The sequence below is a fragment of the Bubalus bubalis genome, chromosome 5 (genome assembly GCF_019923935.1).
Source record: "Bubalus bubalis isolate 160015118507 breed Murrah chromosome 5, NDDB_SH_1, whole genome shotgun sequence".
Classification (NCBI taxonomy): Eukaryota; Metazoa; Chordata; class Mammalia; order Artiodactyla; family Bovidae; genus Bubalus; species Bubalus bubalis.
This window is the reverse complement of record NC_059161.1, coordinates 103127469-103154222: the sequence shown is the minus strand read 5'-3', so window position 1 is coordinate 103154222 and position 26754 is coordinate 103127469.

Here is a 26754-nt window from a genome sequence, read left to right as displayed (position 1 = left end):
GATGGTATCATATAGGCACTGAATTCAACAACTCTAGAACCTTCCTACCTTTATTTTAGAGCCGGATTACCAGTCTTATCACTATGGACACTTTTGGCTCTATAGTTTTCTGTTCTTTTTCTGGGGAGCTGTCTGTGCATTGTAGGGTTCATAGGATGCCTGGTCTCCACTCACTAGACTATTAGCACACTCTGCCAATAGTAACAAGCAAAAGTGTCTCCATACATTGCTAAATGTTCCCTGGTGTCAAAACTGTTCCCAATACTGCCCTTGTGATCCACTGCAGTTGTGAACCACTGCTCTAGGTTTATTGTTCTTTGAGATAATATATTTTCTCTATTGTTTTAGGCATTTTAACTGGATATGCAGCCAGAAGCATTCCAATCTAAAACCTTGCATCATCAGTCATAACTTTAATCTATTTTAAACCTCTTTATTTGTGTTCTGGTATCTCTGTTTGCAAAACCTTTTTTAAAAAATCATCTCATCTTTCCTCTTTTTTTTTTTTTTTCTTGCTTTAGACTGTCCTCTTCACCTTTTCCTTTTCTCTCCTCCTCCTCATTTGTCTCTTCATTTGCTTCCTCCTATCTCTCTCTCTCCTCCCCCTTTCTTTCTTATCAGGAAAAAAAAAAATACACGAGCCTGAATAAACAATTGTAAGAGTTAGCTTTGGTAAAGTTGACCCCATTATGATGCATGTATTAAATCAAAGAAGTTGGAGTGACAAGGTCATTTATCAACTGATTGTTGAATAGAACGGCAACAAATGAATTACTGCGTCTGCTCGTCTTTCTCAGAGGTAATGTCAAACATGAATCATATATGCTGATTTTGAATGTCCTGTGAAGTGTAACAAAATATTCTGCTCACAAACTGGCTTGAGTCACTCCAGGCAAAGCCAGAGTAGACTGAGTATATCAGAGGAAGAAACGACACACAGTGACATTGTTCAGGGGTCACTTGTCAAAGACTCTTACTCTCCTCTACTTCCACTGACCTCACAATGTCATAATCCTTTCATAATGATCACTATCATCTTCACTTTTCTGTATGTTTCTGAAACAGTTCTTACATGAAACCATGATGAAATTTAGCATTACTTTGAAACAAGCTCGAAGTGAGTTTAAGACATATATATATTGTACTAAGTGGCTGTGTTACAAATTAGAGAATATTCTTTCCCTAGAAGCCTTCTGTGACAGATATAATGTAGATATAATTACAGATTGTCAGGAACAAATTTTGCTTCAATTTAACATAATTAAAAGTAGTTCTGGCAAATTCAGTGTTCTTTTTTTTTTTGTAGCAAGGATAACTTAATGTCTTCTTCCTGTAGTTACAAAACTATAAGCCTAATGGAGCATTTCTGTTTCAGAATTAAATTGACATGTTTGTCAAAGATGCATCTAAATCCAATGCCAAGGCTTTCATTAGCTATGTTATGGCAACTCAATAACAGCTCTACAATTTAGGAGGCAAGTAAATACCATATTTTGAATGGAATTTCTAAATAACTGAAATCTTAAAAGACATATAGAGCTTTTCAAACACTCTATGGTTATAATATCCAGGAGATTTTATCACCTGAAGAAATTTCTGTTCATCTCTACAACAACTCCAGTAAATGGTCATTGAACCAGGATTGCAAAACTCTACTGTAAAGTACTGAATTCGATTTTTGGATACCTAGGATATAATTGCTTTCTTCCTCTCTTTTTCTTTCCTTCCTTCTTCCCATAGTACTTAGTAAATGAAAATATGTGACAAGTTCTGTTAGGTCTACAGATATAAAAATGAAAAAGATAAAGTCCCTAACTTCAAGTAGCTTACAGCATATACTGAGGCAAAGTAATATTATAAGGCAATATAGGATGAAAAGTACCAAGACAGAGACAATAATCTCAGGCATATTGGAAGTAAAAATCAGCAAATATTACTAGATATCTACTGTCACCTAAGCACTGTAGTTAGAGCTAGTGAGCTCACAGGACAATTCTTATAGTAAGATAAGTAACTTTAATTCACTGCTCTCTAAAAACACACAGGAAAATCCGCATCCTTTTGCCATGTTCAACAGTCTTGTCAAAGAAATGTTTTATCTTCTCTCTCTTTGGCAAGCATTCAACAGCAAATTCTGTATGATTATCCCCTAATGTTAATTTAAAATTTTCTGATGATGGGAAGAGAAGGAGGAAAATTTGTTTGGAATTTTCCATCTTTATTTCAGCTTTGAAAACAAAGCACTGAAGATTGTGGTCCTTTATTAATAAGTCATCCTCATAATCGACACAGAAGTCAGTGCTCAGATTAGCATTTGAAATCACTTGCTGCTCTTGCATTTCAGATGGTAAAAAGTGCCAAGTTCTTAAAGGACTAAGGTTATCAAAGTTGAATTTTCTGGATGACATACAATAGAGACAAACTTTCCTTCATTTCCTTTACTTTCATAAACATTTGTAAAAGCGTAACAGAGAGTTTAGGATTTGACATATACATTGTTAAGAAATGTGAATTAACTGAATAAGCTATGGCTTGTGACTTAGGAGCCCTGGATTCTATTTCCAGTTATGCACTAACTAGATTTGTGACCTTGAGAAAGTCTCTTAATTATTCCAAGTCTGATATCATCAACTGATTAATGATGATATGAATCAAGGATCCCCTAACATCACATCCTATGATTTTGAAAAAACTTTATCAAATAAATAGTTAAGTCATACGACAAACGTGTCTATAACTCTTTTCCTACCCTTCCCCGACTGTCTCTCACTCAGTAAATCTAAGGAATTCTACATTTCCCCCACATATTTTAACTGAGTAGGCCACAGGACAAGGGTGGCTCAGCCAGAACTGAAAATAATTGTCTTCTAAAATACAAAATGACATGCTAGATTCCTGATAAACACTTTCCCATTCTATCTTGTCATCACTTGTTTTGTATTTCTTTGTCTCATCTTTCCCACACTATTATCATTGTGTTGTTTTAATTGCTGAGTAACCAAATAGCAGCTGACTTCTTATATGTGCTGGGAAACATTCTAAGTGTTTTACAGGCATTAGGCACAGCACTTGGCAATCTTTTAAATATTCAGTATCAAGCAAATTCATAAGTAAATTTAAAATGATTTCTCAATAATTACTACATCCTATGACAAATCTCTGACCTATTGTCTTTGTGATCTGCTAAATTTTTTGCCTTGAACCAGTCTACTTTTTAATCTCTCTCATTTCCTTGTCTAGAAAAGCAGGGGGGTGGTGGGGGGGGAAAGTAGTTCATGAAGTGCGTGCTAGGATCAAGTGAGATTAAAGCAAAGTTTGTTTTGATAAATATATATATAAAACTAGTATAGGTTTACTAGTTATAGCCTATTCTCATACTTGAGATGTCTGAAAAGGTAGGTCAGTGTTATAAATCCCAGACATGGTAGCAGGAGAGAAAGAAGAATCTAAAGATGGAGGGTGAGAAAGGTGAGCTCCTCTTAGCAACCATTCATATCTTATCATCACCAACATCATCATTCCAAACATCAAAACCAAGAGTCTAAAGCAGGGGTCACAAAACTAAATGCTCACATGGTCTAAACAAGTTTTAGAAATGTGGCAGATGGAGGATATGATAGAGTTCAGAACACATAATTCATTTTAACTGGGCTACCATTACTCCAGTCTAATGCATTACCAGACCTTCCAAATCTTGCAAAGTAGCTAGAAATTTATTGTCTATTCAAAATTACCTATTTTTCAAGATGCCATGAAAAACTAAACACAAAAGATTGCAAATCACATCTACCGTTACATTCATTTTCTGACAGCAGGCCTCAAGTCACTTTGCCTTTTTATAGATAATCGTGTCTTATAATTTTAAGTTTATCCTTTTCTCACCATATTCTCACTTTCCCTGAAGTCTAAGCCCTTCTCATCTCATGCCTACATCATTGCAGCAATCTTCTTAATGGTTTCATTCTTTTTCTGCCAGGTTAATCTTTCTGAAACATGATTTTAATCAATTTAATCCCACATTGAATCATTTACAATGACTCCATAGTCTCTATCACATTAATTCCACATTCTTCTACCTGATATTGAAGATTCTCTCTAGTTGGATCCCATTTTATTTATCTGATCATCTTCTTATTGTCTATAACGGGATTTTCAGGAGGCTAGTCTCCTTCTGTCCTTGTAACTGCCATAGACCTGGATCCAAGTCCAGAATCTACCATATAAGAGTTGCGGATTTGGGAATTTGTGAATCAATCTTATCCGAAGTAGTAATAATAGATAACACTTATTGAATATTCACTATTCCAGACCCTCTCATAACTACCTATATCTATTAACTCAGTAGTTGTCTCAACAACAACAAACTAGATAATTTTCTTATTCCCATCTAAGATAATTTTATTTCCATTTTCTTATTCACATTAAAAAAAAAAAAAAAAGCTGAGAAGACTCAGGTGTAGAGAATAAGATTAAATAACTTTTCCAGAATCACAGCTAATACAGGTTAGAGTCAGTATTTGAAACCCAGCAATCTTTGTCTGAAGACTATAATTGTAACCGCATTGCCATGAGAATAATACAGTACCTTCCAGAAAGGATTGGTACCAAGTTGTGGCAATAGTGGTCAGAGAAGCAGCATCTGTTTCACCTTTGGAGAATGATTTCTGTTCTCTAGTGTTCAGGGTTCATTCTATTGTATCTACTTAACTGGAGCTTTGGAATACACAAATGAGAATTCATAAAACTTTAAGTGCTATTTATTATATTATTTATTATATTAAATAACTATTTAAAAATTAGCTATTCAGAACTAGTTCTATTAACTCTATTATACTATGAAGGACTTCTCACTCTTTCTATCACTAATAAATTCTTGAATTTTTTTTATTCTTCCTGCACCATTGTAATCAAGGCCAAAACAGTCAATTGGGCCTTCTAACCTGCCACAGATAACAGGTTAAAATAAATTACTAAATAATTCAGCAAACAGATTCCCAGACCAAAGCTTATGGTTTCTGTCTTTAACCTATGGGGTATCATTATAGCAGAACATGTGCAATTCTTACTAGGTTAAAAAATATATATTTGAAGGAATGTAGATAGCACCTATATAGTTGCCTGTGGATCTCAAGTTGGGAATTATTACATGGATTGGTAGACAGGCTAAGCTGGGATTCATTTACCTCTCACCCTTCTTCCCCACAGACTTAAATATCTCAAATGGCTTTCAACTCACCCAGGAAAGGCTGTAATTACTGCTTTCCGATTTATCTACAATTGATCTTTCTGTTTATTTTTCAATCAGCCCTATGAAGACTGCTTTTTCCTTTGATTCAGAAATTATAAAATCTTGCTGTCAATCTGTCCTGACTGATGATCCAAGAGAAATAAGTGATAATTCTTCAAGTGAGGAGTTTTAGGACAGCTGACATAAATAGTCCAGTGGAGAGTAAATGAGGCAGAGTTCTCTTCTGGAATGCAAGTATCCTGACCTCACAGGGAGAGTGGTTTAGAGGCCACTGAGAAAGATTTTGTTCAAATAAAATTTCAAACAGAATGCAGAAAACTGCTCAGGAGTCCTTGTTACAACAATGAGGACCTCTCACCCTGGGACCTATGAGCTCTAGATTTCTGGGGGAATTTTTAAGACTGGCAGCCACATTTGCTTGAAAAAATATAGGAAAATTATGTTGGTTTTTAGAGCATTCCCTACACTTAAGCAGTATCTTCTAGGCACCAGTCTAACTCAGACTGAAAACATTCTTCAAGGTTTTATAATTTTTCAAATTAAAACAATTTTTAAGTTACTTCTAGCTAATCCCCTTCTTAAAACCATAGCATATTAACAGATATAGTTGGGAAGAGGAATGAAGAGCCAGGGGATGATGAAGCAGAGCTATGGATCATTATGGTAACGTTGCCCTTTTCCTAAGAGGCTTTATCTCACCCTTTTAAATTCAAACTAGGATATAACCAGAATTCTTGGCAGCTTGTGCTAACCATCAAAAATCCAAAATTACATTTTTGTTTTCCAAATTGGAAAGAGAGGTTCCTCACCTTTCTACCTCTAATTTTGTTTGTAGAATGTTGTGGTGAGGACCAAAGCGTAGAAGCATATTTGTTTAATAGCTGTAATATAACTCGATTAGCTATGAAGGAGAGGAGCCAAGGACAGTCACTGCTCAACAATGTGATCATTTAGTGCTGTTCTGCATAAAGATGAAAATTTCCATTCTCTTCTCAGTTCACTAATAACTCTATCATTAGGCTTCAATATGCTTGATTATAACTCAACATTATTCTATTCCAAAGTAGTAGCAGCCATTAAAAAAAAAAAAAGAGTACAGAGGTGGATGGCTCAGAGAGGGTATTAATTAGGCTTTAATTTAGAAATAATAATCATGTTAACAATGGCTTTATTCTGTTTTTTCCTGTTTGATCTCTCTTCCTCCACAACATTGCTTGCACGCATGCTAAGTTGCTTTAGTCATGTCCAACTCTTTTTGACCCTATGGATCGTAGCCCACAGGATCCTCTGTCCGTGGGATTCTCCAGGTAAGAATACTGCAGTGGGTTGCCAAACCTCCTCCAGGGGATCTTCCCATACCAGGGATCAAACCTGTGTCTCTTACATCTCCTGCATTGGGAGGCAGTTTTTACCGCTAATGCCACCTGAGTGAGTGAGGCAAACAAGCCTCAACCAGCCCGCATGGTAGGATGAATGCATACATGGGAAAGGTGTTCATCTTTTCTAAAGATAAGAGACATTGCCCTTAAAACTCTAGAAGAGAAGAGAACATGTCTGGAAAACCAAATCTTTCATTTTATCCTATATTGTCTAAGTGAAGAAAAATCATAAAAGATTTGATTTTTTGACAAATGCTAATCAGATCAGTCACTCAGTCATGTCCGACTCTTTGTGACCCCATGAATCGCAGCACACCAGGCCTCCCTGTCCCTCACCAACTCCCGAAGTTCACTCAGACTCACACCCATTGAGTCAGTGATGCCATCCAGCCATCTCATCCTCTGGCGTCCCCTTCTCCTCCTGCCCCCAATCCCTCCCAGCATCAGAGTCTTTTCCAATGAGTCAACTCTTCGCATGAGGTGGACAAAGTACTGGAGTTTCAGCCTCAGCATCATTCCTTCCAAAGAAATCCCAGGACTGATCTCCTTTAGAATGGACTGGTAGGATCTCCTTGCAGTCCAAGGGACTCTCAAGAGTCTTCTCCAACACCACAGTTCAAAAGCATCAATTCTTCGGTGCTCAGCCTTCTTCACAGTCCAACTCTCACATCCATACATGACCACTGGAAAAACAATAGCCTTGACTAGACAAACCTTTGTTGGCAAAGTAATGTCTCTGCTTTTCAATATGCTATCTAGGTTGGTCATAACTTTCCTTCCAAGGAGTAAGCATCTTTTAATTTCATGGCTGCAGTCACCATCTGCAGTGATTTTGGAGCCCAGAAAAATAAAGTCTGACACTGTTTCCACTGTTTCCCCATCTATTTCCCATGAAGTGATGGGACCGGATGCCATGATCTTCGTTTTCTGAATGTTGAGCTTTAAGCCAACTTTTTCACTCTCACTTTCATCAGGAGGCTTTTTAGTTCCTCTTCACTTTCTGCCATAAGAGTGGTGTCATCTGCATATCTGAGGTTATTGATATTTCTCCTGGCAATCTTGATTCCAGCTTGTGTTTCTTCCAGTCCAGCGTATCTCACGATGTAAGTCAACGTGAGGAAAAAGTGAAAATATACGGGAGAAACCATCCCTGAAGTTGGCTCTATTTTTACCTCATTTCTCTCTACCAACCTATAACAGAGGATCCTGAGCCAGTATTTCATAGCACTCTGCCATGCCTCCAGTGGACTGAGGGTCTGCCCACATACCCATCCCCACAAGCCTTCTTCAAGGCCAGGTGTGGCCTGGGGAAGCCAGAACTGTTTATCTTTTATACAACCAGACCTATTCAATATCCCCGATGTGCCTTCAAGTACTATCATTTTTTACATATGCCATTACAGGATAATATTTTAAAAGTATTTGCTGGCAACAATTCTGCATAAGACTTCTCCATGGGATAGATCATACTAAGTTAGCCACTTGTGCGTGTGTGTGTGTGTGTGTATGCACACACATTCTTTCAGAATTAGCCTAAACATCCCTAACACTCTTTGAGGACAGCAAATCAATAGTACAAAATTTTGCAGCACCTCAGAATACAATGCTCTATACATAGCTAGATTTTTTTTTTAATAATAAAATGCTGCTGCTGCTAAGTCACTTCAGTCCTGTCCAACTCTGTGCGACCCCATTGATGGAAGCCCACCAGGCTCCCCCGTCCCTGGGATTCTCCAGGCAAGAACACTGGAGTGGGTTGCCATTTCCTTCTCCAATGCATGAAAGTGAAAAGGGAAAGGGAAGTCGCTCAGTTGTGTCCGACTCTTAGCGACCCCATGGACTACAGCCTACCAGGCTCCTCCATCCATGGGATTTTCCAGGCAAGAGTACTGGAGTGGGGTGCCATTGCCTTCTCCGAATAAAATGCTAGTTGATATCAATCCGTTAGTGTCAAAATGATTAAGACTAGAGACACATCATCCACTCTCTCAACTGAGGAAGCACTTAGACAAATTCAGATTTGTTGCAACTCTTTGCAACCCCATGAACTGTAGCATGCCAGGCTTCCCTGTCCTTCACTGTCTCCCGGAGTTTGCTCAAACTCATGTCCATTGAGTCGGTGATGCCATCCAACCATCTCATCCTCTGTCATTCCCTTCTCCTCCTACCTTCAATCTTTCCCAGCATCAGGGTCTTTTCCAGTGAGTTGACTTTTTGCATTAGGTGCCAAAGTATTGGAGCTTCAGCATCAGTCCAGATGAAGAAATGATTATTACTTCGGCATTTAAGCCACATTTCATGTGTTGACCAAAGTTCGGAAAATATTTTGCTTCAATGTTTCCAATTATGTAAATGATTTACATAACAATATTTAAACAAGGGGTGGTATATAAGACAAAACTCAAACTGGAGGCCAGAAAGCTGGAGGATGGTCCCCAAAATTGCTTTAAAAGTTGTTCTATTGTATCAGTTCAGTTCAGTCACTCAGTCGTGTCTGACTCTTTGCAACCCCATGAATCGCAGCATACCAGGCCTCCCTGTCCATCACCAATTTTTAAAAATCTCTTCCTTTTGTTTTTTAAGTCATACAGTCTGTGGGTTCCCCCTGCTGGCTCTTTTAACTGTTAGAAGCTAAAACACTTCTGATCCCTGCACACTGAAAACCAACTCCAGAGAGAGGAAAGGCGTCTGAATGGTGCCTGCTCCTGGAGGAGTCTAGTTTGAAAGGGAAGCCAGATACAAAGATAGAACTAAGTCTAAGCCAAGAACCAGTGAGATTCAGGCCATTATCACTGACATGTTCATCCACTTAATGTCTTCGTGAGATGGTTTCCAGTACTTAAAATCTAGATTTAGTTTCACTTGAAAGACAGCCAACTGTGAGTCAATATCCCCCAGATGAAGTGTACCCACCGGAGTTTTCCACGGTTACCAGGACTCCACACTGACCTGCTGTCCGTTGTTTATTATCATCAGGCATAAGCATCTAGTTTTTAGATATTTGGCCAGTTTCATTCATTATTGCTTTGTGTTCCAATTCTACCAGGTATGTGAGTCTTGGACTTCTGCTTTGACACATAATTTAAAAATCACTTTCTCTAAAAACTGCCACTGACTGTTTCACATCCTCAAACCCCAAACCCTTTCCGAGCTATGTATCTTGTTATTTTGACATAAAAAGAGATAACATACTTGGGGAAAGTATGCTAAGAAAACTGTAATTCACGACTTAATTGCTTATAATGAGACAGCTCCTATCATTTGGGGCTTTAAACATGAGGATAGTACACGTAGAGAGTTTTCTTAATGAAGAAAAATTATCAAAAGAATACAGTTTAGAGTTACTCTGTCATTTCTGAATCCACGCCACAGCTGCAGAAGAGAGCAAGCAGTATCCAGAAAACTTAATCAGTCAAATGGAAGAAGAAAAATGTACTATGAGTGACTAAGAAAGGGATCAAAGAAATATTTGAGGTCTTTCAAGAGAAGACCATATAATCTTATCAAGACCTGCCGAAAGCAGGCTAGAATTTAGGAAATTTAAACCTCCTTTTAAACTGCATTTGGATTTTTTTTTTTTATATAGTAAAGCTTTATTTGGTCTGTTATGATGTGCCCCCAAGAAACTTGAACTTGCTGTCTGGGCTCACAGCTCTTTGATAACAGTGGCCTTGGGCATTGATGGTTCACCAAAGCTGTTGTTAAGTTTACTTTGCTATATATTTGGCGTAAAATATGTCCTTTGGCTTGTTGGGTTTAGTTTATTTTTTTCTCTCTCTTTTTCTTTTTTTTAAGCACTTGAACAATTAAATAAGGGCTTTCTGAGAACCTTCCCTCCAATTCAAGCTCAATTTCTTTCCTCCATCTACCTCTCATTGCCCATTGCAATTACTTCTCTTCCCCCATCTCAGTAGCTCTTTTATTGAGATAACAAAATAGAGCAGCATAAAGATTATGGCCTGGGAGTGAGGACTCCAGGCTCCAATCATATCTCTGTCACTGATCACTGTCTGAGCTGGTTTCTTCCATCAGTGAGATACAGAGTTTGAAATACAGAAAAATGCATATTTTTGCTTTGACTAATACAAAATTAGATGTCTATGCACATGTGCTTACCTAGTTTAATATTTTTAATTAAAAACATAGGTGAGTTAAAGGGTCCACAGTTGGTATATGAGACTTTATCTATGACCCAAACACAAGTAAAGTGCATAGGGAGGTTGTATCACATCTGTTTTCCTTTTGGCAGCAAATATTCCATTCCTCTCATTTTGCAATGAAATGTTAGTGGAATGAGACCTGAACAGCTCAAATTGCATAATAGCTACTATCAGCATCAAATAAAATAAAAGCTAGTTAGCCTGACACCTGGGGAGTTGGTCTCACAGACAAACAGATGGTTAGGTCCCAAAGGCTCAAAAGATCATGATTGGTAATTACATTCAAAACAAAAATTTTAGGGAACTCCTTGGTGGTCCAGTGGTTAGGACTTGGAGCTTTCACTGAGGTGGCCAGGGTTCAATTCCTGGTGGGGGAAACTAAGATCCCACAAGCTGTGTGGCAAACTGGTCATATTTATTTCATATTTAGGGGTGAATAGCAGCTGCCAGGTATTAGATGATAGCACTCTCATGGCAGAAAGTGAAGAGGAACTAAATAACCTCTTGATGAGGGTAAAAGAGGAGAGTGAAAAAGCTGATTCAAAACTCAACATTATAAAAACTTAGATCATAGCATCTGTTCCCATCACTTCATAGCAAATAGATGGGGAAAAAGTGGAAGCAGATTTTCTTTTCCTGGGTTCCAAAATTACTGTGGATGGTGACTGCAGCCATGAAATTAAAAGATGCATGCTCCTTGGAAGAAAAGCTATGACAAAACTAAACAGCATATTAAAAAGCAGAGATATCACTTTACTGACCAAAGTTCATATAGTCAAAGCTATGGTTTTTCTAGTAGTCATGTATGGATATGAGAGTTGGACCATGAAGAAAGCTGAGCGCTTTTGAATTGTGGTGCTGGAGAAGACTCTTGAGAGTCTCTTGGACTGCAAGGAGATCCAACACGTCAATACAAAAGGAAATCAACCCTGAATATTCATTGAGAGGACTGAGGCTGAAGCTGAAGCTTTAATACTTTGGCCACCTCATGCGAAGAGCGGACTCATTGGAAAAGACCCTGATGCTGGGAAAGGCTGAAGGTAAAAGGCGAAGGCGGTGCAGAAGATGAGATAGTGAGAGAGCATCTAGCATTGCTGACTCAATGGACATGAACTTGAGCAAACTCGGGGAGACAGTGAAGGACAGGGGAGCCTGCAGTCCATGAGGTCAGAGAGAGTCAGACAAACTTAGGGACTGAACAACAACAACAGATATTAGCTGATCATTAATATCTCTTCACATTTTAATATTCCTGTCCTGGTCCTTCTTGCTAAAGCAGTATTTTTCAAAAGGCATTTCATGGAATTTCACTTGGTGTTCTAAAAAAAGAAAACACAAAGGGTCGGGGTGGGGAGTAAAAGAGAAAAGAGGGGAAACTATATTTTGGATATGCTGAATTAAATGAAAACTATTTTTAAAAGGAATTCTTCCCAGAATCTTTAATATACCAAAAAAAAAAAAAAAAAGCTCTGTGAATTTGCATAAGGTGAGAGCTACTTTTGTTCTACATGATATTTGGTACCCTCCATCAAGGGTCATTTTTTTAATTTAATTTCATGGCTGCAGTCACCATCTGTAGTGATTTTGGAGCCCAGAAAAATAAAGTCTGACACTGTTTCCACTGTTTCCCCATCTATTTCCCATTATGACCAACCTAGATAGCATATTCAAAAGCAGAGACATTACTTTGCCAACAAAGGTTCGTCTAGTCAAGGCTATGGTTTTTCCTGTGGTCATGTATGGATGTGAGAGTTGGACTGTGAAGAAGACTGAGCGCCGAAGAATTGATGCTTTTGAACTGTAGTATTGGAGAAGACTCTTGAGAGTCCCTTGGACTGCAAGGAGATCCAATCAGTCTATTCTGAAGGAGATCAGCCCTGGGATTTCTTTGGAAGGAATGATGCTAAAGATGAAACTCCAGTACTTTGGCCACCTCATGCAAAGAGTTGACTCATTGGAAAAGACTCTGATGCTGGGAGGGATTGGGGGCAGGAGGAGAAGGGGACAACAGAGGATGAGATGGCTGGATGGCATCACTGACTCGATGGACATGAGTCTGAGTGAACTTCGGGAGTTGGTGATGGACAGGGAGGTCTGGCGTGCTGCGATTCATGGAGTCACAAAGAGTCGGACACGACTGAGCGACTGATCTGATCTGATCAAGGGTCATTTAGAAATGTTTTAGGGCAAATTTTGATCATCATGATAGCTGAGGACACTCCTTGCACTTGAAGGCTAGATAGTGTGGATGCTGAATGCCCTGCAGTACTTGGGACAATACCACACAACAAAGAATTGTTTCCCCCCAAATGCTAGTAACCTCTCATTGACGCTGGCAGAGAATGTAACATCCCCAAAGGAATCTGACCACAGAGCCTTTAATTTGGACAGCAACTTGTGAAATTAGTACTTCCTGGGATTTATTTTGGGAAAGTTCACTTAAGGTTTATATTTCAAGGCTTAGATTCTAGCACTAACCAACATTTTGCCTGCCCCCCACTTCTAAATTTCTCTCCTTTTAAAAATTGAGTTATAATTGACACATAACATTCTATTAGTTTCAGGTGTACAACATAATGATTTGATATTTGTAGATATCACAAAGTGATCACCAAAAAAGTCTGGTTAACAAGCATCACACACATAGTTATGATATTTTTTTTTCTTGTAATGAGAACTTTTAAGATGTATCCTTTTAGCAACTTGCAAATATGCAATACTGAATTTCTCTTTTTAACTAGGACTTAGTGAAGAGTAAAATTATTTCCAGCCCTTTAATCAATGTGAAGTGAAGGCAGTGGAAGGGAGATTGGTATTAGTGAGAAAAAATTCTGCTTTGAGTCCACAGAGTCAGAAAGCCAACTTTGTCTTTTTAGAATATTAATGTCTCACTCCTCTTTCCTCAAGTGTTGCTGCTACTGCTAAAGTCACTTCAGTCGTGTCCGACTCTGTGCGACCCCATAGACGGCAGCCCACCAGGCTCCCCCGTCCCTGGGATTCTCCAGGCAAGAACACTGGAGTGGGTTGCCATTTCCTTCTCCAATGCAGGAAAGTGAAAAGTGAAAGTGAAGTCGCTCAGTCGTGTCTGACTCTTAGCGACCCCATGGACTGCAGGCTACCAGGCCCCTCTGTCCATAGGATTTTCCAGGCAAGAGTACTGGAGTGGGGTGCCACTGCCTTCTCCCCTCAAGTGTTAGGATGACTTTATAATCAAAACCTTTCCACACTGTAGGAAAAATTGCTCAAGTGGAAGAGAACCATTGTCTGGCCACTGGGATTGGTGTCAGTATTTTGACCAAAGATGAAAAGATACAGATTTAGAAATGTATGGGGAAAAAAGTCTAAGTCTTACATGTGCCTACATAATCGGCTGTGGCATTTCCCCACCCCTACATCAAGAAGCCTGCTCCTTTCCACTTTCACAGAAACCTTCTCAAATAGTTACCCTTTTGGGACTTTCCCCCACCTCAGGTGTTGCTTGCATACAGTTCATGTGATTTCATTTCCAAATGCAATGATAAAAGGAGAGTAGAAGCGGGGATAGACGAGGGATGTGAGGGCCATTTTCTTTATATTTCCACCCAAAATGATAGCTTCTTTATTTATTGCAAAAACCCCTGGATCAACTTGGGAAAATAATTTATATTTTTGATATCTCAGCTTCCCTGTCACTAAACCATTTGAGTGACAAAAAAATACATACTTTACAGAACTTGAAGTCCTAATGAAATGAGATCAGGTAGCAAAAGTCCTTAATCCTAGCATATAGCTAAATACTGATTACATAGTAAAACTGTTCTTTTTTTTTTTTTTTTTTTTTAATAATAACGAAGCAGATCTTTTGACTCTTCTCATCTAGTATTGACTATATACCATACTCAAAAGAAGCCCTCCTGCTTCCAGGTGTAGCTAAGAAGATATCTTTTACATAACAAGCTCAGACAATCCTGGTGCAAGCAGGCAGCAGCTGTACTCCATTGGCCTGACTTCTCCTACCTCCCTGGCTTGCTTTGCTCATTCCTTTTTCCATCACTCAAAACCTCAATCAAGAAGGCACAGCAGCTGGGAGAATGCTGCTGCTGCTAAGTTGCTTCAGTCGTGTCCGACTCTATGCGACCCCATAGATGGCAGCCCACCAGGCTCCCCGTCCCTGGGATTCTCCAGGCAAGAACACTGGAGTGGGTTGCCATTTCCTTCTCCAATGCATGAAAGTGAAAAGGGAAAGGGAAGTCGCTCAGTCGTGTCCGACTCTTCACGACCCCATGGACTGCAGCCTACCAGGCTCCTCCGTCCATGGATTTTCCAGGCAAGAGTACTGGAGTGGGGTGCCATTGCCTTCTCCAGCAGGGAGAATGGATACATGTATATATATGACTGAGTCCCTTTGCTGTTCCCCTGAAACCACTGCCACATCGTTAATCGGCTATATCCCAATATAAAATTAAAAGTTAAAAAAAAAAAAAAGGCACAGCAGCAGAGGCCAGCAAATTAACAGCTTCTCTAATATTCAGTTCTATTAGATTTACTACTCTCTTGTTGATCTGAACTGATCCCCAGGGTAATTATAAATACCATTATATTTTGTTCATCTTTATTAGCTGGCCCATTTGGCAGCTTGTGGGTAATGATTGCATAACTGACTCTGTATGGAAGAATCAAAGGATCCACAGTCATAAGAACTGACTGGAGCTGTATCCAGCAACCAGCCCATGCTCCACGTTTTTACGAAGAGAGAATCTGAGGCCTAGAGGCGGCTGCCACTTGTCTTGGCCTCACTGTGGGTAAACTGCAGAACTGGAATCGGGTTCTCTTGTTTCCTTCAGAACACAGAGTATACTATTTTAGTATACTTAGTGCTTCTTGCAGTCATAAGCCAAAAAAGCAGGAAAATTCAGTTATAAGGATATTAATATACTAGCAATATATTTTGCTTAAATTCAAAATGTAGTTATGTTACATCAGGAATCCTTATGAGTATTGGACTAAATAATACTGAAACGGAGCAAGATCTATGGGCCTTGCACCCCAGTGTTCTCTGCCTGCCATTTATCTCTGCAAAAACTGTAGCCAAAGAATAAGTTTAATCAGAGAAGTGAGAAAATGCAGAAACAAAGGAAAACAGTCAAAGGAGACCAAATAATGTAATCATTAGGCATAGCCAAGAACCTTTAGTTCTTCTCAAGGGCTGTAAATATTTTGAGCCATATCCTATGAGTTGTCTTATCGATACTGAAGCCCCCACCAGGTAGAAAAGTTAACTACATGACAACCAGATTGTAGCCATGACACAATCTGCCACAATTCCAATAACTGGCCTCAAGGAAATGGAAACAAACTGACCAACTGTAGAACTGAAGACCAACTGTAGCTAAAACAGTCAAGATGACACTGATGATCAGACCACTGATAACCAATTTCAAGATGACTGTCAGAACTGATTGTGCTGTTTCTGCCTGTAGCTCCCTCCCTCTGTCTATAAAAGCTATTGTCCCCTGATTTTTGGGGGAGGTGAGAGTCTGCCTTTGGACAGGTGTTGCCCTCCCCAACTCAGCATCCTAAATTGCCGGGGTCCAGCCCCGGCTGATCCAGGGTCTTCGAAGGAGAGACGGCTAGGCGACCTATTCAGATGTTAATTAGATATAATAAAGAGGAATAGAATGAGGATAGCTCAGTAGGAAAATTCAGTGGAGAAAAGAAGCTGAGTGGCTTGGTTTACGCGGAAAATCAATATAACCCGTGACACCAGGTTAGCTCTGACCACGGAGGCCGCAGGCGCCCTCTCGAATAGCGGAAGGTGCCCCACCTTAGACACCTTCTCGAGTGGGTCTTAGAAGCCCAGGCAAATAAATGGTCGCAGAGGACATCCACGCTCCAGATGGACACTCAGCTAGAAGTTAAAGGGAAGAATGACATGGGGAGACCAAGCGTTGGTGAGCAAGGCCCATAGCTTTATTTTCAACAGGGGCTTTTATACCCTAAGTTACACATAGAGGACAATAGGGGATGCAAAGTCAGCAGTCTTTGATGCTTATCAAAAACCAGGGTTTCTTTCCTGCAGATTTATCGTATACAAATGGTTTAGGTGATTTACATCATCTTCTGGCCAGAGGCCTATTAACATTTTATGACTCTTGACAAGGACTTATCAACAAAGACTTATTTTCTCTAAGAGTAATTATTTTAAGGTTTGGCGCCATCTTCCGAAGATAAGATTACGTTCCTATAGGGTGGATGTGTAATGGGTTTACAAAAGAAAGAATTTACTACCTTAAGGGTCTAAAGTTACTAACACTAAGGCCACTACTTATTTTTTCTACATACCAACTATATTAATTAATGCACATTCAAGGATACAATTCAGGGGATGTGAAAACTTGGCAACAAACATTGGCTCATCAATGAAATCTTTTACTAGCTTTATTCTGACAGCTTCTAATTCTCTGAGAGGCTCTAAGCTATTTGAATATCTTAAGCTTCCCGTGCCTCTGGAGGCTGGGAGACTGTAAACAATCGTATGCATAGCTGTAGGTGTCCGGGTAAACTTGTCAGGCGAGTTAGAGAGCCATCTGAGGGGTTTGGATTTAAACACTCCTAATTGCCCAGGAACTTTATTAATTGGAGCTGTAAGTTAACTCTTTGACAGAGAGAGTGAGATGGTGGTGGGGGACAGCCCCCAGTAAAGTCAGAGGTGAGAGCACAAAGCAATAAAGTAGGCAGACTCTGGTTTTTTGGGGGTAGATGCTCGAGAATATCCGGGGGCACTCCCTAGGCTCGATCCCGCCTTTGTGTATGCCGAGCCCCCTTCCTCATGACCTTTGTCACGAGTGGAATGTCTCTCGCCGGCTCCCGGCACTAAATAAAGCAAACTTTCCTTTCCACCAACCGGGCCTCTTTATTGGATTTTGAGAGGTGAGCAGCAGACCTCACTTTCAGTTACAGTAGCACCTCAAAAAAATAGAACAGAGACCCCCCCATTCAGGTCATGAGATAAAAACATCCAGAAAGGGAACGTGGTCAGGCAGTCCAGAGGCTGACCTTCCCTGGGGTGGGATGGGATGGCGAGATCCTCTTAATCCAATTCTCACAGGCACCTTGCCATTAAGCTCTGCCCCTTATATCACCTCCATGAACACTTTGGCTCAAGGAAGACAAAAGCTACCACTTGCTAGACTTAACATAATGAAGATAAAGGGAAGAATCTTCACCATCTTCACCTACTTGGCCAAGGGAAGTAAAGGGGGAGTGAACCTGCCCTCTCTGGACTCTTCCCACAGCCCTTCTCCTCAGAACTTCTGTAGCGTCTCCAGGGCAGCACCAGGAGTCCGGGGCTGGATCTCCACAGCCTAGGCTCCAACCCCTCCCTCACTTTCTAAGCAATTATCTGAGGGAAGCCTTTCTCTGCCTTCTGTATCTCCCATTCTTTCAGCCTTTTTCGAGAAACCCTATGCTTCCTTTTCACTTTTCTCAGTTGACTTGCAGTACAATTCAGTTGCTCAGTTATCTCTAACTCTTTGCAACCCCATGGACTGCAGCACGTCAGGCTTCCCTGTCCATCACCAACTTCCGGAGCTTGCTCATACACATATCCATCCAATGGGTGATGCCATCCAACCATCTCATCCCTGTCGTCCCCTTTTCCTCCCACTTTCAATCTTTCCCAGCATCAGGGTCTTTTCCAATAAGTCAGTTCTTTGTATCAGGTGGCCAAAGTATTGGAGCCTCAGCATCAGTCCTTCCAATAGATATTCAGGACTGATTTCTTTTAGGATGGACTGGTTGGATCTCCTTGCTGTCCAAGTGACTCTCATAAGAGTCTTCTCCAACACCACAGTTCAAAAGCATCAAGTCTTCAGCACTCACCCTTCTTTATAGTCCAACTCTCACATCCATAGATGACCCTGGAAAAACCATAGCTTTGACTAGACAGACCTTTGTTGGTAAAGGAATGTCTCTGCTTCTTAATATGCTGTCTAGGTTGTTCATAGCTTTTCTTCCAAGGGGCAAGCATCTTTTAATTTCATGGCTGCAGTCACCATCTGCAGTGATTTTGGAGCCTCCAAAAATAAAATCTCATTGTTTCCATTGTTTCCCCATCTGTTTGCCATGAAGTGATGGGTCCGGATGCCATGATCTTAGCTTTCTGAATGTTAAGTTTTAAGCCAACTTTTTCACTCTCCTCTTTCACTTTCATCATGAGGCTCTTCAGTTCTTCTTCACCTTCTGCCATAAGGATGGTGTTACCTCCATATCTGAGGTTATTGATATTTCTCCCGGCAATCTTGATTCCAGCTTGTGCTTCTTCCAGCCCAGTGCTTCTCATCATGTACTCTGCATATAAGTTAAATAAGCAGAGAGACAATATACAGCCCTGACATACTCTTTTTCCTATTTGGAACCAGTCTGTTGTTCCATGTCCAGTTCTAACTGTTGCTTCCTGACCTGCATACAGATTTCTCAGGAGGCGGGTAAGGTGGTCTGGTATTCCCATCTCCTGAAGAATTTTCCACCATTTTTTGTAATCTACACAGTCAAAGGCTTTGGCATAGTCAATAAAGCAGAAATAGATGTTTTTCTGGAACTCTCTTGCTTTTTTGATGATCCAACGGATGTTGGCAATTTGACCTCTGGTTCCTCTGCATTTTCTAAAACCAGCTTGAACATCTGGAATTTCATGGTTCACCTACTGTTGAAGCCTGGCTTGGAGGATTTTGAGCATTACTTTGCTAGTATGTGAGATGAGTGCAATTGTTCAGTAGTTTGAGCATTCTTTGGCACTGCCTTTCTTTGGGATTGGAATGAAAACTGACCTTTTTCAATCCTGCGGCCATTGCTGTTTTCCAAATTTGCTGGCATATTGAGTGCAACACTTTCACAGCATCATCTTTTAGGATTTGAAATAGCTCAACTGGAATTTCATCACCCCCACTAGCTTTGTTTGAAGTTATGCTTCCTAAAGGCCACCTGGCTTTGCATTCCAGGATGTCTGGCTCTAGGTGAGTGATCATACCATCGTGATTATCTGAGTCATGAACATCTTTTTTGTATCATTCTTCTGTGTATACTTGCCACCTCTTCTTAATACCTTCTGCTTCTGTTAGGTCCATACCATTTCTGTCCTTTATTGTGCTCATCTTTGTATGAAATGTTCCCTTGGTATTTCTAATTTTCTTGACGAGATCTCTAGCCTTTCCCATTCTATTGTTTTTCTCTATTTCTTTGCATTGATCACTGAGGAAGGCTTTCTTGTCTCTCCTTGCTATTCTTTGGAACTCTGCATTCAGATGCTTATATCTTTTGTTTTCTTGTCTTTAGCTTCTCTTCTTTTCTCAGCTATTTGTAAGGCCTCTTCAGACAACCATTTTGCCTTTTGGATTTCTTTTTCTTGGGCATGGTATTGATCCCTGCCTCCTATATGTCATGAACCTTCGACCATAGTTCTTCAGGCACTCCATCTGTCAAATCTAATCCCTTGAATCTATTTGTCACTTTTGCTATATAATCATACGGGATTTGATTTAGGTCATACCTGAATGGTCTAGTGGTTTTCCCTACTTTCTTCAATTTAAGTCTGAATTTTGTAATAAGGAGTTCATGATCTGAGCCACAGTCAGCTCCCAGTCCTGTTTTTGAGGACTGTATAGAGTGTCTCCATCTTTGACTACAAAGAATATAATCAATCTGATTTTGGTATTCACCATCTGGTGATGTCCTTGTGTAGAGCCATTTCTTGTGTTGTTGGAAGAGGGTGTTTGCTATGACCAGTGAGTTCTCTTGGCAAAACTCTGTTAGTAGCCTTTGACCTGCTTCTTTTTGTACTCCAAGGCCAAATTTGCCTGTTACTCCAGGTATCTCTTGACTTCCTACTTTTGCATTCCAGTCCTCCTTAACGAAAAGGACATCTTTTGGGGGTGTTAGTTCTAAAACGTCTTGTAGGTCTTCATAGAAACGTTCAGCTTCAGATTCTTCAGCATTACTGGTTGGGGCACAGACTTGGATTACTGTAATATTGAATGGTTTGCCTTGTAAACAGAGATCATTCTGTCATTTTTGAGCCTGCATCCAAGTACTGCATTTCGGATTCTTTTGTTGACCGTGATGGCTACTCCACTTCTTCTAAGGCATTCTTGCCCATAGTAGTAGACATAATGGTCATCTGAGTTAAATTCACCCATTCCAGTCCATTTTAGTTCACTGATTCCTAAAAGGTCACACTTGCCATCTCCTGTTTGACCAGTTCCTAGTTGCCTTGATTCACGGATCTAACATTCCAGGTCCCTATGCAATATTGCTCTTTACAGCACTGGACTTTACTTCTGTTGACCTTATTGGCTCATTAAACTCAGACTCTAATTTATCCCTCTTTCTTTGAGGGAAAAGAAGACATAATATTCAAGCCATCCAGGGGACGAGGAGAAACACATTCAATTCTTGCAGGTTAGTAAAGAAAGGCAAGAAAAGCCAACCATTTAAGTTTCCATCCTAACCTCAACTGAAAATTTATCCTCTCCTAATTGTAAATGTGAGGCACATGGTGGGAGGCACATAATTCTAATCCAAGTTCCTCACTCTCAGTAAACTAGCTCTCTGCTCTCTGATCTCTTCAATAGCGTTTCTGCCTGGTAAAACCTCTCACCTCGTTTAACCTTTAGTCACTTCCTTCTTGTGTTTCCTTTAGACTTATCAACTCCAACTCTTGAGAGCTGACAGTAGGGGGGAAATGGGGCAGTGGGATGGCCCATGACCATCATCTAGGACAATACAATAACCAGAGTATCTATCGCCAGCAAAGCCCCTTAACAGTTCCTGAGAAATAAAAATAGAAACTGAATAATAAAATACAGTCTAACCTTTTTTTCCCTCTGTTTCATCTAGTTTCACTTGCTCCTAGGGAACTACATGTGGAGGCGCTGCACTGGACACTTCAGACCAGGGTTCCGAGTGGAAACGTCTGCACCCAACTCAGACAGCTCAGTTCAAGATGGTGGCGGACCTGGGTAGAGGAACTGGCCCAGGACTTGGCAGGATCTGAGCAGCACTCCCCTAGAGCCCTGCGAGAACTCCGCCCCTCTGCCCCGCCCCAAAGACAGTCTCCGCCCCTCCACCCCACCCCAAATCTTATAAAGCAGTCCCGCAGACGGCCTCTCAAAAAACCTGAGCAGCAGTTCCCAACTTTTTGGCACCAGGGACTGGTTTCCTGGAAGACAAATTTTCCATGGACCAGGGGGCTGATTTGAGGATGATTCAATCACGTTACATTTATTATGCACGTTATTTCGGTTATTATATCAGCTCTGCTTCAGATGAGCAGGCATTAGATCCTGGAGGTTGGGGGCTCCTGCTCTAGAGCACAAACTCGTCCTCTTCATTTGCTGATCAGCGTGCAGAGCTTTTCTTTGCATCTGAATCTGATGATCTTGGTCTCGTTGTATTGGCTCCAATGACACCAGGCAGGAGGACCTTTGTTGGGGTCCAACTCAAAAGGGTGGGTAACACATACCCCTGTGAAATGGGAATGATAACAGGGTCTAATGTATGTTGTCATTATGAAGATGAAAAGGTGGAATATTTAGCCTGATTCTGGCACATAAAATTGTCCTATAAACGTTACTAATATTATATTTTTACAACAAAATTCTCCTCAGACAGTGGCCTTCTCCCTTCCAGTGAAGAATTTAACTTACATAATGCACTCTCCTCCTGATAACACGATACCTATGGTAGCATTAGAAGAAAAATGTATCAGTTAATTATTTTGCCTTGGTGTTAACAGCTATGAATTTGAAATAAGAGTAAAACAGAGACTCCCTTCCATTCACCTAATAAGAGCCTGTTGTTTACTAAGCATTTTCTAGGCCCAAGGGGAGGGAAAAAAGAGGAAAGCATAAGCAATATCTTGAGACCAAAAATTTGCAATATCACTAGAAACAGTAGTGCTTAAGCTCTTTGGGGGGAGGGGCGGGTAAACTGAAGTTCACTTTTCCCTTTCCTTACATGTCATATTTGTATTCAGCAAAACTTTAGGAAGAGAGTAATTCATAAGCCTTGCTTCCACAGTGTCTCTTGCCAAAGGAGTGATTTCTTGGCCTTTGACTGATTCATTAAGTAATCACCAAATACTGACTTACATGGTTCCTATTTCTCAAGTGATCTAATCTGGATGGAATTACCCTGAACTATATGATTTCCGATTAGACATTTCCAAAAAAAATGTTTTTACCAAAAGCTGAAATCAGAAAATTGCCCCCCACCCAATATTAATATACTAAGAAAGTAATTCAAGCAAAACTTCCTGCATTCCAATCCTTCAGGAGATTTATATAAGTAATATATAAAGCTATGTAAAGCACTATGAAATGTTCCATTCAGTTGATCAATAGTGTCTGACTCTTTGGGACCCCATGGACTGCAGCACACCAGGCTTTACCGTCCATCACCAAATCCCAGAGCTGGCTGAAACTCATGTCCATCAAGTTGGTGATGCCATCCAGCCATCTCATCCTCTGTTGTCCCCTTCTCCTCCTGCCCCCAATCTTTCCCAGTATCAGGGTCTTTTCCAATGAGTCAGTTCTTCAAATCAGGTGGCCAAAGTATTGGATGAGCAGAGAGAAATTGATTTCAATACCATTACCCACAACAGACTTAGATAGCTCAGTTCTTAAAAAATTCACCTGCAAGGCAGGAGACCCCTGTACAATTCCTGAGTGGGGAAGATCTGCTGAAGAAGGGATCGGCTACCCATTCCAGTATTCTTGGGCTTCCCTTGTGGCTCAGCTGGTAAAGAATCTGCCTGCAATGCAGGAGACCTGGGTTCGATCCCTGGGTTGGGACCCACTCCAGTGTTCTGGCCTGGAGAATTCCATGGACTCTATAATAATTACAAAGAGTTGGACAGGACTGAGTGACTTTCACTTTCACCCACAACAGGGGGGAGCTGCTACTGCTGTTTAGTGAAAGTCGTGTCCAACTCTTTGTGACCTCATGGACTGTAGCCCACCGTGATACCAGGCTAGAGTACTAGAGTGAGTTGTCATTTCCTTCTCCACGGGATCTTCCCAACCCAAGGATCGAACCCCTGTCTCCCGGTTGGCAGGTGGGTTCTTTACCACTGAGCCACCTGGGAAAGCCAACAGGGGAGAGACCAGAGACCAAATCTGAATACCCAGCTCCTTTGAGAAAAACAGTTGGAGAGGACTTAAGATCTGGGGTGGAAAGAGTAAACCATCCGTGTACAAGAAAATGGAAATTTTCTTGTACCTTAAGGACAGGAGGTAGTTTTACAATTTGCAGCAAGGGGCCAGTTGCAGATAGTCTCAGCCTACCAGAGACTGGGTGATAGGGGTCCAGCCTTTCTTCATAATTACATTTCAAAGAGATGATTCTCAAGTCCTTGACAAAGACAGCAGGCTAGGCTTGTAAAACTAGCAGTTGGCTTTTTACATTTCAAAGGAGTGGGGGAAGGATTTGGGATTACAGATTTTCTAAGGTAAATACTAGGACTTGCCTGGAGGTCCAGTGGGTAAGACTCTGGTGCTCTCAATGCAGGGGGAGAATCCCTGTTGAGGCAAGATCCCACAAGCCTCATGACATGGCCAAAAAAAAATTTTTTTTAATTTCAAAAAGAATAAAGTAAATACTCCAAGAAAAGGCTCTCTTGGTCAGGAGTCCTTCTTTGCATCTTTGCAACCTCGTGAGAATATGTCAAAAAGGCTAAAGCCTGGACAGAAGCAACACACATCCATGACAGAAAGACAGCTAATACACCAGGAAAACTTATGGCAAGCTGCAAGATGGGAATAGGGTGAGTTTGCACTTAGGGTTGAAAAAGGAACACACTTTTCCAAGAGTACAGAAATTTTACTCTGAATCACAGTTGAATTACGTGGAGACACCTGAAGAGGCATCAAACCTTAGGACTGCTAAAGTTCCCTCCAATGGAACTGAGATGGGAGGAGAGGGGTCAGGGCACATTTTAAAGAATGACAGGGCTGTGAGACTAGACAGAATTGGTTAGAAACAATTAGGCCCAAGATGGTGAAAAATTTGACTTCCAGGAGACCTTTTTGAGTCTCTTTATTGGAATGCATTAGCAGGCTAAATGACAAAACAGCAGGGTCCATGGCAGTTCTGAGGTCAATCATAAAAGGCCAAAAAGTGGGCAGTAGCCCAGTTCCTAGAAATCCCCACCCACTTATTAACCTATGAAATTACCCAGCCCATAAAAACTAACAACTGCATGTTTCAAGGCCTCTAGCCTTCTGAAGTGGCCCACAGTCTGCGTGCAGTACGTTTCTCCCAGAGCCACTCTTGCCTTTTGAAACTGACTTCATTCTGTCTAATAGAATGTGTGTCTATCTAAACAAATCCACTTGTTAATCCACTATCACTTTGTCTCTTGCTGAATTCCTTTTGTGCTGAGACCTAAAGAATCTGAACTTCATTAAGTCCCGGGACCAGGTGTGCACGATTTCAATTAAAAGACAGTGGGTTGGAGTCGCAGCCCGAGTTCAAGACCCAATCTGGATTGTGGCCGGGTTCAAGTCCCATCTGAGTTGTGCAGTTTCAGAAAGAGCAAAAACACAGAAAGTAGAGACTGTGTTTGGAATCTCAAAAAAAAAAAAAAGTTTTAAATGATTAGTGCTTACATCTAAAAACTCAATTTCTCCCTTCTTCTGACTTTTCATGTTCATTCAGTAAATAATTACCTACTGCCTAGTATGTCCAGACACTCTTCTGTATCTTTTACTTTCTCATGGTGCTTACATTTCTTGGGAGGATACAGACAAAAAAAAAAGTAAGTAAATATATATCAAATGGGTATAAATGCTAAAAATAAATAATATAGTTTAAGGGAGAAAGAGAAAGGTAGGAGTGATGGGGAGAGGGCAAAACTCCCCGAGGCTCCTTCTCCACCTCTCCCAAGTTGGACTTTTCATGCTGCCTTCATCACAATGAACTTGTCTCATATTCTGTTTGTTCTCTCTGACAAATTTTTGCTATGATAATAGAAGGTGCACTAAGCACCTTGATAACATAATTAAAAAGTGATCATTGACAACATAATTTAAAAGTGACCCATAGTCTGCCAATTACTAAAACAGATGAAATTTTAATACATTTCAAAACAGAGCAGAGACTTTTCACTACTGCAATGCTGATTCCTATCAATTTACAACGTAAACTTTGTTATAAATTTGCTTTAAATGCTGGCTGTTTTTGTTACCAAAAGGAGTGTGGGGTCTGGCTTCCTGCCACTCAAAAGGCATTAAACAGGCTGGTTTGGTGGAAAGGGAAGTTTGCTTCATTTCAGATGCCACAACTGGAGGGGAGGGCAGACGTCTGTCCAAAGGCCGACACCCCCACTGGCAACCAGTGGGGCAAGAACTTTTATAGACAGAAAGAGGGGGATGCATGCAGAAATAGGACAGTCAGTTGTAACAGTCACCTTCTAATTGGTCATCTTGATTGTTCTAGGTACAGTTAATCTTCAGTTCCAGGGTTGATTTGTTACCATTTCTTTGTGGTCAGTTCTCAGAATTGTGGCAGCTCATTTCCTGGGTACAGTCTGGTCATCAGGTAGGTAACTTCTCCACCTGGGGTTTCAGTCACAGGATGTGACTCAGAATATTATCTATAGCCCTTGAGAAAGAACTAAAGGTCCTTGCTATGCTTAATGAGTACATTATTCTTATTTGGTCTCTGACTGTTTTCCTTTGCTTTTGCATATTTTCACTTCACTACTCTGATTAAACTTATTCTTTAACTAAAGCTTCCACAGACTAAAGGCAGGCAGAGGACATGAAGGGGGTGGTGCTGGGGAGCTCGGGTAAGGACCATAAGGGTCCTGCTCTGCTTAATTTTCTTTGAAGTCTGCACTTCTAAAAATTGAGCTTCCTTGCTTGAAAGTAAGAGCTCTACATAGTGCTTAAATTTATCTGGGTGTTTTTCTTTGAATAATGAAAAACAACAA